Genomic DNA, 13,719 nt, shown 5'->3' on the forward strand with positions numbered 1-13,719 from the left:
TGAATTATGGAAAGGTTATCATCCTAATTTAAAATATTTAAAAGTGTGGGGATGTCTTGCTAAGGTTATGCTTCCTAATTCTAAGAAAAGGAAAATAGGCTCTAAATTATCTGATTGCATGTTTATTGGTTATACTGAACATAGTGCTGCATATAGATTTCTGGTATTAAAAAATGACGTGCTTGATAAAATACTATAGTTGTGACAAAAAATGTAGAATTTTTTGAGCATATTTTTCCATTAAGTATTGATATTATTTCTCATGCATCTCTTCATAAAAACGTTTTCGAAAATTCAAATGATGAATTGAGAAGGAGCAAGAGAATAAGAAAATAAACTTCTTTTGGGAATGATTTTTATACTTATCTTATTGATAATGATCTTTTGACTTATTCTCGAAGCAATATCTTCCACAGAAAGCAAGTTTTGGAAAGAAGATATAAAAATCGAGATTGATTCTATCTTACAAAATCAAACTTGAAAGTTAGTTGATTTACCACCTGGTACAAAATCGATTGATTGTAAATGGATTTTTAAAAGGAAATATAATCCTAATGGTTCTATTGATAAATATAAAGCAAGATTAGTTGCAGAAGGTTTTAATCAAAAACAAAAGGTTGATTATTTTGACACTTTTGCTCTAGTTACAAGAATTTCATCAATTCGTGTTTTAATTGCTTTAGCTTCTATTTACAAACTTGTTGTTCACCAAATGGATGCTAAAACAGCTTTTTTAAATGGTGATTTGGAAGAATAAATTTACATGGTGCAACTTGAGGGTTGTATTTTTCTTGGCCAAAAAAACAAAGTTTGTAAACTTGTTAAATCCTTAACGGCTTAAAGCAAGCGCCAAAACAATGGCATGAGAAATTTGATGATGTTCTAGTTAATAATGGATTTTTCTCTATTGGAGTAGATAAATGTGTAAACACAAAAACCGTTGATGGTTAATCTATAATTATTAGCTTATATGTTGATGACATGCTTATTTTTTGTACATGTATTGATATTGTGAATAAAACAAAATGTTTTTTGACTTCTAAATTTGATATAAAGGACATGAGGGAAGTTAATATTATTTTGAGTGTTAGAATTGTAAAGAGTGATAGTGGCCTAATGCTTACTCAAGCGCATTATGTAGAGAGGCTACTTAAAATATATGATCACTTTGATGTCAAACCTATGCATACTCCTTATTAGGGGTGAGCGGTTCCCGATTCCGGTTCGGTTCCGTCTAGAACCTAGAACCTACCCTCGGGTACAGGTTCCTCAATTTTTGGAACCTGGAACCTACCCTGTCACAAGTTCCAGGGTCGGTTCCAAGTTCCAACAGGTTCTTCTTTATTTCAAGGCATCAAAATCAATAATCCATACTTGCAATTCAGAACTTCTCCAAAGCTGGAATAGCCTAGGTTGCTTAATACAACTATACATCCACCATCAAGCCTCTCACGAATACGAGAAACATCCACTTTCTTTACTTCACCCATTGCCCCAAAATCAACACCTTCAATAACTCCTCCTCGCTACAAATAAAAAAATCAACATTACTATAGTTGCCAAAGCAGAATGATGACAGGAGAAATGTGAACTGTTCGTTAAACTAATTCGAGATATTGACCAAGAGAGTAAGCATGTAAACCATTACCTTGGCTGCAAGAAAGTTACCACTTGCGACACTTAAACCAACTTCATGCAAACGGCTACTATGCCCATGACGGCGCATACTAGATATTGGGGGTCCGGAGATAGTTTAGCCTCTATCATTAAACAAGTACCTCCAGCTTCTTCCATAGCCGCTCGAGCTTTAGTGTCTCTGTTATTCTGTATCTTCCAACATAGTTAGGCTCATGTCCTATGAAGACATGCTTAGTATCAGCAATTAAAGGTCTATTGTTGAAAATTGATTTTATAGAAACAAAAGCAGGCCACACAAACAAGACCTAGCCACTTCTAAAATTGAGATCCAATCCATGCAACAGTCATAAAAACAAATGCTCAGTTGCAGCTCATGCAAACATTAGCAGAACATATACTTTCTTTGCCCATTGTTTGGATAAATAAAAGTAAGTCAGCTACAAGGCATGAAGAACGCGAATTTAATCACTTGGAGCATTCCACAACAGTAACGGGTCCGCGCTTTTGTTCTTCCTGAATCCTCACAGCATTAACATGCAGCCAAACCACAAATCAGAAACGAAACAAAAGAAGCAAGGAAAAACCGACGCGTGCCTTGAGAACCGGATCCAAGTGCCGACTAGCGACGATTTCGCCGGAGACAATGACGACGAAAGTGCCGCCCCTGTGAGCTCTAAAATATGGCCACGCCTCGTGAAACCAGCACACGAACTACTCGTTCTTCTCCGAGCCGCCGCCGCCACCGCCACTCCCTCGTCGCCCCGCTCTCTCCTCCGGATCGCCGAAGGCGTGGCTCGAACCCGAGCCCCCGCCGCCTTAACCCCGAGCGCTCCATCCTCCGCCGCCGCCAGAGGCGAGGGGCGGCGCGATAGCTCGTCGGGCTCAACGGTGAGACGGCTCGACGGACGAGCGGTGGGTGGTGTCAAGGGTTCTGGCCAAGAGATGGTGGTGAGTAGGGCGTGCGGCGGTGGTGTGGTGGTGGGTGAAGCGGCAAGGGGTTGCGAAGAAGAAGAAGAAGAAGAAGAAGAGAAGGGGTGGGGTTTCGGCCGAGAGAGGGGGAAAGAAGAGAGAGAAGAAAAGAAAAAGGTTGGGGGCGGAAGTGACGTGTGAGGAGGAAAAAAAGGAGAAAAGAAAGAGAGAAAAAGGAAGGGAAAGGCGGGAAGAAACGTGGAAATCACGTGGGGGAAGCGACTAGGGTTTTTTTTTTAATTTTGACAGGTTCCGAACCGGGGAACGCCGGTTCCTGTGAAAAATGGAACCGGGAACCGGAACCGGTCTCTTAAGAACCGAGAACCGAACCGGACCCTCAGTGGCCTCCGGTTCTCCTGGCCTCCTATTCCCGGAACCGTGCTCACCCCTACTCCTTATGATTATAATATCCAATTAGTGAAAAATAAAATGGATAGTGTGACTCAATCCAAGTATGCCCAAATTATTGGGAGTTTGATGTATTTGATGAATTATACTCGATCTGATATAGCTTATGTTGTATGTAGACTGAGCAGATACACACAAAATCCTAATGATGATCATTGGCTTGCCTTGAGTAGATTAATGAAATATTTGAGAGAAACCATGAATTATGGTATTTAATATAATAGATTTATCGATGTATTAGAAGGACACAATGATGTTAATTGGATTTCGGATTCAGATGAAACAAAATCCACTAGTGGATATGTGTTCACCCTTGGTGGAGGTGCTGTAACTTGGAAGTCAGCCAAACAAACAATATTTGCTAAATCCACCATGGAGTCAGAGTTTGGAGCTCTAGAATTGGCTGGCAATGAGACTGAGTGATTAAGGAACCTCTTAGCGAATATTCATTTGGGAATGAAGCCGACACATTCTATATCTATGCACTGTGATTGCCAAGCGACAATAACCATTGCAAAGAATAGAACTTTCAATAGTAAAAATAGACACATCCGATTGAGACATGATGTAGTAAAGCAACTGCTTAAAGATGGAATTATATCCATCAATTTTGTAAAGTTGTCAATCCTTTGACTAAACCTGTGGGAAGAAAATTAATTTATGACACGTCAAGGGGAATGGGACTTAAGCCAATTGAGGAAAAACAACAATGATGGTAATCCAACCTATGTGATTGTCGATCCCATCAATTAGGTTCATATGGGTAATAACAAGTCACTTGTTGTTCTAGTGATGCGCTATTAAAAATTATTATCCATCCTAAGATAATAATTGTGCAAATTGCAAGAAAAAAGAGGTTAAGCTAAGCTCTTCATGAAATTCCATAACCATTATTGGTAGTGTATTAAGCTACAAAATACACTTGATGGAATCACCTATATAAGTGTGGAGTGGGGCCGCTCTTATGAGAATTTTTGGCGAAGATCTTTAAAGCACTTATGAATAAACCAAGCATGCGCATGGCCTACTAGCGTAAAACCGCGTTGAACAACAAAGTTTGTTGGAGTGTAATATGATTGATGAAAATTATAATTCACAAAAGAAATTTTTTGTTTATAAAAGTTTCAAACTTCACCAGTAATTTCGTGAATTATATTTTATTTGTTTAGAGCTGGTTCATAGCCTAACAAGCACTAGTTCCGATGCATTACACTCCAATAACCTAGTATCATTATTAAATTTTTTTTCTTTTCAAAATCTTTTGAAATATGTGAGGGATTGTTGGATATTTCAATAATATTTTGAAATATTTACAATAATAGATTCGATAAAAATTATGACCACATTAAAGATCATCATTATTTTTAACGACCATATAACAGTTTTTTAACGGTCATATAACAACTTTTCAATTGTTTTGTAACATTTAACTTATTTCTCAAATAAATGCTCAATTATTTTATAACGGCTCTATTTTGTTTGAATATGAAAATAAAATCTCATAAGATAATCTTGAAAACATACACTGATTGAAAGAGAGAATATCTTTTCTTTAAAAAAATCTTTCCTTTCATTTTCTTTGCTATGTTATACACAACGTTATTTCTGTTCTTGTGCGAAATATAGAAAAATGTCTATTATAGCCATCATAAGCTTATCGCACCAAATTTCGCACTCTGAGAGGTGAAATTATCTTTAAGGATAGTGCTTACACTTACACGCATCGATAAATTTATTTATTCTCATTATCTTTTCCAACAACACCCACCATTTCTTTTACCCTTTTATGTCCGATAAAGATCCCATTGATTGCTTAATGTGGTGTCCTTTACCCCCTAAAAAAAGTATTGCCGCTTTTTATCCGTATTCTTGCTTTAAGAATCTTCGAAGACAAAATGATAGAGGAGTAAATAAATATTTAAGGAAAAGAAAAAGAGAAATGGAAAAAGAAATCTTGGCACAGTGTTTTGAAGTAGGGGGGTAGGGGTTAGGCGTGCCGATCAAGGAAAAGAAAATGAGAAATGGAAAAAAAAAGAAAGTTGGCTAGAGTTGGTGGCAGGGGGTCACACTCCATGGAAAAAGAGAGATTAAAAAAAAAAAAGTTGGCTGGAGTTGGTGGCGTGGCGAGTTCACACTCCAAGGATACTGCACTGTGCTTGGAGAGATTACGTGCATGTGGTTCTCGTAAGTCGCTCCCCAGTGAATTGCCCAATTCGCCCTCCGGTTATTGGCACCCATTGGCGAAGAAGGAAGTGGGACCCACACCCGAACGCATGCTCATGCGCTGGATTGCAATCGCAAGAGAGATCAAGGACAAATAATGGGGGGCCCACTTTAAATGTACTCCTTCGTGCACGAGATTGCTGTGATTATTATTATTTACAAATTCTTTTGGCCATTTCATTGCCCTTTATTTACTACGGGAGATGGTGACCAGATCGGTGTCCCTGACATATTCCGTCGTGCTATGGCCAATGAGAGGCGACCCATCATAGACATTGGCCTTCTCGATTTGACCAAACCATTCCTTTTTTGTCTCGTTCATAGATTATGTCCCCACGATCCAGATCGTTGCGTGATGTGACAATGCTGCAGCAAGAAAGTTCGGACCAGGAAAATCCTTCTTGACTTTAAGAGAGAACGACGTAACAATTTCTGAACATTTACCAATGTGTCATGCATCTTTTAATTTTAAATTTATTAAGTATAATTCCTAAATTATTGATAAATATTTAATATAATCATTTACTTTACTCAACGACAATTCAAACCTTATATATCACCCACTCGCGTGGAAATATCTCCAGTTTCTTCATTTCCCCCGAACCTTTTCACGATCCGGGGCTCCCATTCCTATGAAGGGATTGGCGGGAAGCCCAATCGAGACGTTATCCAGTCCCAAAACCCCTGTAATGGGGTCTAATCGGCACCTATCTGATTCGGGTGGAACACTTTGGACTTGCTCAAATCTAATTGATAAATATTTAATATAATCATTTACTTTGCTCAAACGACAACTCAAACCTTATATATTGAGTTTGATTTTTAATAAAGATGAGTCAATATGTCCACTTTCTTTTATTTTACTAGTTAGAATAGGAAAAAAATTAGGGCGATAACATGTCCATTATTACTTGATAAAGCGAATTATTATATCATTGATTTGAAATGAATACACTCACTTCGATGATCCAAGATTTTGCTAACTTTAAATAATGGAATAATAATAATAGTAAATATCTTTATATAATCTAATAGAGATGAGCGGTTCTAGATTTCTTAACGATTTCCATTTATTTTTAGTGCCTACAACATATCCGTTGGAATATATTTCTTATTTTTTAAGTCTAGAACCTATCATGTATACCCTGAAACCAAAATTTACCTTATCATAAGTTTTAAGGTATGATAGAGAAAGCACTGTTCAATATATCGAGGTTGTGATCGAGCATGGAAAATGAAAACTTCCTCGCTGGAAATGCTTGATAAATGCATTCGAAGAAGCTTTGAAACACTATTGATCTCTTCATAATCAAGTTAAGTGGTGATTTATTTTAAAACATGAGCTAAAGAGGATATTGAAAAAGGGAAGAACAACGTAAATAGGAGCGAGGGCGAACCACCACCTCACTCACGAGTCGTGGTTCCCTGGTTTTCAATCCAATTCTTAATTACTTAAAAAATAGAAAAATCACGAACGAGACTAGGATGCATTGGAACCTAGAACCGGACCGGTTCTTGATTCTACTTGAAACCATATTCACTCTTATAGTTTAGGGACTAAGTCAAGCATTCACTAAAAGTTTAATGTCCATATTAAACAAATTAAAAATTCAATCAATATATTACACATTAGCCCAGAGCATATGTATCATTTGTTGTTTTCTCTAGATTTTTCTTGCCAGAAGGAACGAGACTTTCTTTTTCTTGCCAAAAACTTCTTTTTCCTTTAGTGTTTCTAGAAAAAGAACTTTTAATTAGAAAACCATGGGCACCCAAATATTGTAAAATTTACTCAAAAGAACTGTAAATGTAATGGAATATGACGGAATTTGGCTTCTGCACGTGGAACATAAGTTCCCATGATTGGAGTCGGTTACTCGATTTTGCGTTTTTATATATTATAGTACATTTTTCATTCGCGGGTGCGGGGTGTTGTTGCTGTGCGTAGAGGCGTGCTGTGCTGCGTGAGCAAAGTGGCAAGGCTTATCGTCAATTAAACCCTGTTCTAGCGAAAATAAATCTTGTATTGAGATTGCGTAATCCGTTAACAGATCAAGATATTATTTCGTAAAAAATTGTGGGGTTAATGTATTTGGAGTTTGGGAATTACTAAATGTATTTGAGTGATACGAGTGTGATTGTTGTTTTCATTGTATAATTTGATTAATAGTGAAATTCTTTACTGCTTTCCCCGTGGACGTAATTCACCTTGATTGAACCACATAAATTTGATATCCGATTTTTTTTCTTATTCTCTATCTTAACCTTCAATTGCCTGATTCTGCAGCATTCATCCTCTCTCTCTCTCTCTGTATATTATTGTTTGTACAACAAACGAAAGGCAGATTCCATCATATGTACTTAACTGTGAAGAATATCATAGAAAATTTCTTTCAACTTATCATGAGGCATATTGATGTAAGATCACGCATCAGATACTTCATTATTTCCAACATATTACTTTTAAGTTTTATTCCGCAAGGATCGCGTGCATTAGACAACCAATCAAGTGGTGATCAAACGCCTAATTGGGTGCTTGAAAAATTTATAAGAGAAGGTCTGACCCGGGTCCGATTTTATGCTAAAAATCGGGTCCTCCCGGCTGTTGATTAAAGTGAGATCCACGAATGGGATTCGTTTGTTTCATCGTGAACTGGATCGCCCAATCGGTACAAAGCTCGCTCTAGGTTGAAGTACGGTAGATCGGTCATGGTCCCGAGTGTTCCTCTCAAAAAGACTCGGTTTGATTCGTGGAAATGGTTTAGGCTAGGGTGAGCCTCCATGCCTTTCGTCCTCAGCGATGGCTGAACTCGCCCTTTCGAATAATAAATAATGTCTCAAACATATGAGATTGAAGTATAGTGACAAAATCATTTACATCACTTCAAATCTAACCCAAAACCAGGAAATGCATGTCGGAAACCTTTGCGAGCGAGAATTTATCCATGAACCATACGTCGAAAAAATCATCCGAATCGTTAATTATTTAGGTCCCATCACGACCTCTATAATCAGGATCCAAACTAACTTGATCCGCATGATCTAGAAGGCGCGATTCTCTCGAGTGGTGAATGCTCAACTAAGCCGAACAAGAACTTTACGAAAACTTTTATATTTCCTAAAACTCATTAATTACATAGATTGCACATCTAGAATGTCATCGTACTAAAAGCAAAGCAGCAAATACGAAAGTCCCGTTGTATTTTTTTTTTTTTTTTTGGGGGCTAAACCATGCTTTTTAGTGTTGTGTTTCATATTTTAGTGGTGTGAAATAATAAAAAAAATTCACGACAGCATTTTCTATCAATCAAGTTAGACAAAGTTAATGAAAGAATTCGATTGTATCAATTGGATAAATTTTAAGGTTTAATTAAACTTTTTCATAAATTTTACGATTCAATTATACTTTCGTGATAAGCTGTAATATTTTCAAGGTACTTATTTCTAAATTTTTCAAGAAACTGAAAACTAAGTTGATAGATTGTTTTATTTTCTCGAGGTTCCACGTCTTGCGTATTTATCTGCCAGGGGTAGAATTATAAATGGATAATGGCCATGTCATTGATTTGTGTTTTCAGCGCGATTCAAGGAACCACAATGATTCAACTTAGAAGAGGAAAAATGTCGTTTTCCGTCCTGATTTTGACTTTTCAGTGTTAGACTAATTTAGGTTTTAATAGTGAATTTTGTAAGATTCTGAATGAATATTTGTGGATTTGGATGTAGTTTTACGATGAATGCTAGTTTATAATTACCCTCCATGCGTTGATTACTATGGATTAGTCGTATTTGAGTGGTCCGAACAAGGACATACTCAAAAGGCAAGTAAAACTGCGGATGAATGAATGAGAATTTACTCGTCTGGATACAGATTAGGTTTCTTTTTGTTCCTTACTTGCAGATGTTTTTAAGAGGAGGTCAAGCGGATCAAACATCAAAGATACTAATAGTAGCTTGACTTATTTCACTTCATGCTATCGAGTCGAGTGGAAAGAAGCAAGCAACCATAAGAATATGACAGCCATTTTGAATTAAACGTGAATAGCATATCATTAGTCCATCACATGAGTACAAGCTCAACTCAGTACTACGAACAAACTAAAACAGCCCAAGGAGTAGGACTCCTAACATTCCATAGCGAAATTCAATAATCATATAAATATAAAAAGAGAGGAACTACGAACAAACTAAAATCCCAAAGAGTACGACTCCTAACATTCCATAGAGAAACTCAATAATCATATAAATATAAAAAGACAGGAATACAGGGAAGTTACTCATACTTTTCCTTTCTAGCATGGGCAAGTTCGGTGCGGAGGAGCTCGGCAGCAAAAACCATGATCTTAAGCGCACGCTTGACCCCAGCGTGTTCACGAGTCTTGAATACAAAGTTAGGGTTAAACCACAACATGTTTGTAGTGAGCATCTTGATGGTTCGGTCAGCAATCTCTTCAGCTGATGGTATTATGAGAGAGTGGATGTCATAGACACCGGGGACAATCCCAGCACCATAATTGACTCCCTCATGGAAAACTGAGAGGAGCTTCTCATCAGAGCGAGCGTTCTCAATTGTGATGATGTCGGCATCCATGTCGAAGATTAAGGGGATGATGTCATCGATGTGGGAGTAGCACATGTGAGTGTGGATCTGCCAATCAATAACAGCCACCAAGTGAAATCAGTACATGTGAGAAATGGATCTTCCCACATAAAAAAAGGAATGGAGCTATGAAAGAACCTGGGTAGTATCCCTGACACCACAGTTAGTGATTTTAAAAGAGTGGACAGCCCAATCCAAGTAGAAAGATTGTTCAGGCTTTCTCAGCGGCAGACCTCTCTCAAAGCTGCCTCATCAATTTGAATAACATTAATCCCTGCCTTCAAGATCCTCAACTTCGTCCTTGATGGCCAAGGCAATTTGATAGCAAGTTTCAACCTGTGAAATAAATATATATTATTCTGTTCCTGAAAGGAGAAATAAGATTATGTTCTTTCATCAATCCCATGTACACATGCAGTTCACATTCTTCTGTACCTGGGCTGGTCATTTCGGACAAAGGAGCAGTTGAGAATGGGTAACAGGGCCCATGAGCATTCCTTCATCGGGCGAGCAGTCATGCTCTGGGCCATAGTGGACCAGAAGACAGTCATTGGCTTGGGGCGGCACATCACATAGATGATGGGTGGTTTCACACAATGAGATCCATAAGATTGCACCCACCCATCAACGGTGAAAGCAAAAACCTGACAACTGCTCCCCAAAGTATTCAATCATATCGTTCCTCTGCATTGGATACATCCAGATCAAGATGTTGAAGAAAGAAAACATAGCTCATAGATGCTATCTATCTATCTGACAGATCTGTCTTAACTACAATACCATATTAAAAGACTGTCTTACCTCAGGCTCCCCATGAACCAAGACATCTACGTCAAGCTCCTCTTGAAGCCTGATAACTTTCTTAATTTCCAGCTTGATGGCCTTAACATATTCTTCCCAAGACATCCTATAATGAAGTGCAGTCACAGGACCAATGAGGGTCATAACGAAAAGGATAACAGCCCTGTGTCATATCTCTCAACGTTTACTTAGAAAAGAAAGATCTAGTTTACTCACTTTTTGTCCTGGTACTCGCAGTGCACTCTTTTGAGTTCCTCGCTCTGAGGGAAGGAGCCAATGGTGGTTGTTGGGATGACTGGCAAATTAAGCTTCTTTTTTGCTGAGCATCAATTCTAGCACTCACAGTTGTGGCACGGCAATGATCATAGCCCTCAAAGCAGCAGTCTGAGAGAGACGAATATCAAGAATTCAAGACACCAGTAATATCGTTTTCATTGGTATTTTTGAACGCATAAAAGATGAAGGGTTAACTAAGCAGAGGAACATACAGGCCTTTGGACAGCTTGATTTGTGATTCTTGGAGGACTTTCTTGAGGCCTGAGCAGCAGCATTAGCTGAGAAGAATGCCTGAAAACAGAGCCATCAGCAATAAGCATTGAAATACCCTCTCGCAATATTAGTAATCAATCCTTTGGAAATTGAACGTTATGCTAGACATACACCCTAAAGGTGCTAGTTAACAGGTCCAGTTTAAGTAAAGAAGTTTGCATCCTAGTGACTGTATTTACCCCGTTGTTGCCATATGCATGTAACTCTGTATAGCCACTAATTAAAACACCCAACACAAAGGTAACCCCATTGGTTTCTGCCGATGACTAATCGGAATAGAGCAGAATTCTAGAAAATAAGCTGACAATATGGATTACCACCGCTGTTAAGACTACCTAATAGCAACAATGACAGTGTGCGCATACTATGCTGCTTTTCAGCATAATCTTTTAACAAAAGATAACGAAACATACCTCATCCTTTCCCCAGCCAATGCCTTGGCAAAGCATTGACCTCAACGACCTTCTGAGCAGCAAATGCAAGCCATGACTTGATTTCCTCATCCAACTCAGTCTCGTTAACTAGGTCAACAGGAGTGTGCAAAAGAGAGCAGGAGGTGGAGACCACAAGTTTGTCTTCAAATAAATGAGGAATTTCAGATATCAACTTAAGCATAAATGACAAACAGATCATCAAAATACACTATTTGGAAATAACATATGCTGAAAGTAGTACCTTTTCCCATGATGCTCTCGAGAGCATGGAGGGTGTTAAGCGATCCAGCAAGATCATTGGCCCAGATGTTCCTCCCATCAACAACTCCTGCAAAGAGATACTTGCCTGTGGGGAAGCCACCCTTGATTAAATCAAGGGTCTTGGTTCCACTGACCAAATCAAATCCAAATCCAGTGACGCCCTTCAAGGAGGTAAGAACTTCATATGCCTCAGCAGGAACATCAGCAAAATATGTCTCGACGACAACATTCACGCCAGAAAGACATGATTCTAGTTCCGAGTATGCTTCAGTAAATGCTTGCAGTTCGTGAGAATCAAGATCCAACACAAGAGCGGGCTCATCAAACTGAATCCATGAAGCACCAGCAGCCTTAAGTTCGGACAAACTTCCTGCATGATTTATCATTGGTCAGGAAACGTATTCAAACACGAGCAAATGAAAACTGCGAGAGAGGAGTTCATTATCTTACCCGTAGATAGGAAGTATTTCCAGAAGGGAGAGAGGAGCAAAGGTCTTCTCCACGCCCTTTGCAGGCTTGGATAGCAGCAGATAGGAGACTGGGCCAAGAAGGACCGGAACAGTGTCTACTCCAAGCTGGAAATGGGCAAATGAAGTCGGAAACAGATATAGCTTTAAATAATGCTAGGATTATGCAACGGCACCGGGAAGACGAAAATTAAACAACAAATTACAACCAACAAAAGAGTCAGAATTTGTCGACGAGGACGAGCGCCGAGGGCGGGGAGCTCGATCGAGATCGAGATCGATTTAGGGCTGGGCTTGGCCTCGGATCAGCCACGATCGAGGTCTAGCGAGGCAAGCGGGGCCTTAGCTGGTCTGCGGAGCGTCGACGACCGCTGTTGGCCCCGGGTCGAGCGTTGCAGAGGATGGGAGTCGGAAGAGGGGAGAGTCAGGGGATGGTCGGGCAGATCCGAGGCTTTCGGTGGTTGCCATCGAGATCGGGGGTGGGTCGTGGCGTTGCCGGCGACGTCGCAGCCAAGGGATGGCGGAGGCGGCGGCGGCGGCGGCGGCGGCGGCGGGGAAAGTAGTGAGACGGGGAAGGGCGGAAGAAGAGAGAAAATTACAGAGGGGAACAAGAAATGGACTTTAGGAGCATATCTTGAATGGCCTAAACCCGATAGCCCGTTGCGATCCGTCCCGATTCGTTATCCGGTTTGGGTCGCACGCGTATCGGGTTACTAGAACAGAAAAACACTTCATTTCTGGGCTTGGGCTGAATATAAACCCAATCGAATGGGCTGTTGAGAACGAAGAAAACAATAATAAGGCCAGCGTTTTACCTTCTGGGCCTCCTTGTACTCGGTGACAGCCTTGCGAGAAGCGTAAGAGAAGTTGAAATCAGGGCATAATTCAGGGACGATGTAGTGGCTGGACCAAAAAATGAGATGGATGGGTTAAGTTTAATCATCAATACAAAATTAATTTCTACTCGGTAACTTGTCTAAGATCTGTCGTCCTTTAGTCGGTGTCGAACCACTTGGTCATCTCCATAGCAGGGACGGAGGCGGTTCCTCTGGCCATCGAGAAGTAAACGTCAAACCCGATCTTGCCACCGTTCCAACCATATCTGGGAGGAACAGCACCGAGCATCGCGGTGGTGTCGAGCACCTGATCATAGTATGAGAAGGTGTTGCTGGGAATATACTTGATGCCGACGACGGCCATCTGCTTCCAGATGGATGACTTGAGATGAGCCCCGGCTTCCAGCAAATCCTTGGCGGTGCTATTTCCATGCCAGAATGATTCCAGGGCAAACTTCAGCTCCCTGTTTGGGCCGAAGCGAGGATATCCAACTACGTGGGACGCCATTTTCTCTGGATCATCGAAGAAACAT

At 39.8% G+C, this 13,719-nt stretch overlaps 1 long non-coding RNA gene and 1 pseudogene across 1 annotated transcript; both read right to left on the minus strand.

Moving 5' to 3' along the window:
• Nucleotides 1-1,356: 1,356 nt before the first annotated feature.
• On the minus strand, nt 1,357-1,766 carry LOC120289438. The gene is made up of 2 exons (XR_005547428.1): nt 1,649-1,766; nt 1,357-1,526 (listed from the first exon to the last, which is right to left on the minus strand). It is a non-coding gene; the product is annotated as an uncharacterized LOC120289438 (long non-coding RNA).
• Nucleotides 1,767-9,245: 7,479 nt separating this feature from the next.
• On the minus strand, nt 9,246-13,694 carry LOC120289426 (annotated as a pseudogene).
• Nucleotides 13,695-13,719: the final 25 nt, after the last annotated feature.

This window comes from Eucalyptus grandis, chromosome 11 (assembly GCF_016545825.1).
Source record: "Eucalyptus grandis isolate ANBG69807.140 chromosome 11, ASM1654582v1, whole genome shotgun sequence".
NCBI classification, from domain to species: Eukaryota; Viridiplantae; Streptophyta; class Magnoliopsida; order Myrtales; family Myrtaceae; genus Eucalyptus; species Eucalyptus grandis.